Below are 826 nucleotides of genomic sequence, written 5' to 3'. Positions count from 1 at the left end.
AGAAGGATATTATGTTTGGTAAGGTGGAGGGTCAGAGAAAAAGAGGAAGACCCCCAGTGAGATGGATTGGCCAGGTGGTAGCATCAGTGGACTCAAGCATGTCAACAATAATGAGCCTGGTCCTGGTAGTGTTTCATTCTGCTGTGCATAAGATCACTATGGGTTGGGACCAGTTTGATGGCACCTAGCGACAACATCAACAATCGCCAGGGATATGCTTTAGAAATTTTAAGGTTTCAGCATTGCTAGGGTCTTCCCAAGGACTAAGGTAAGAATGTACAATGGATTGGCAAGAAAACTTTCAATTTATCTAATGCATGATTTCTCCAATATTATTCTAGGAGACTGTGTAAATCCTTCCTACATGTACACCAGAGGTTCAAGTTGGATTCCAAAGAGGAAGTAGAATGAAGGATATCATTGCTGGCATTAGATGGATCTTGGCTGAAAGCAGAGATTACTAGAAAAATGCTTACCTGTGCTTTATTGACTACACAAAGGCTTTTAATTGTGTGGCTCATGAAAGCTATGGACAATATTGTGAAGTGTGAGTATCCCAGAATGCTTAATTGCGATCATGAGGAACCTGTACATAGACCAAGAGGCAGTTGTTAGAACAGAGCAAGGGAACACAGAATGGTTTAAAATTAAGAGAGGTGTGTGACAGGCTTGTATTCTTTCACCTTACTTATTCAAACTGTATGCTGAACACATAATAAGAGAAATTAGATTATATGAAGAAAAAAGTGGCATCAGGATTGGAGAAAGATTCATTAACAACCTGCAATATGTAGTTGATACAACCTTGCTTGCTGAAAATGAAGAT

Source organism: Chrysochloris asiatica, unplaced genomic scaffold, assembly GCF_000296735.1.
Source record: "Chrysochloris asiatica unplaced genomic scaffold, ChrAsi1.0 scaffold00254, whole genome shotgun sequence".
Classification (NCBI taxonomy): Eukaryota; Metazoa; Chordata; class Mammalia; order Afrosoricida; family Chrysochloridae; genus Chrysochloris; species Chrysochloris asiatica.
This window is presented reverse-complemented; position numbering follows the sequence as displayed.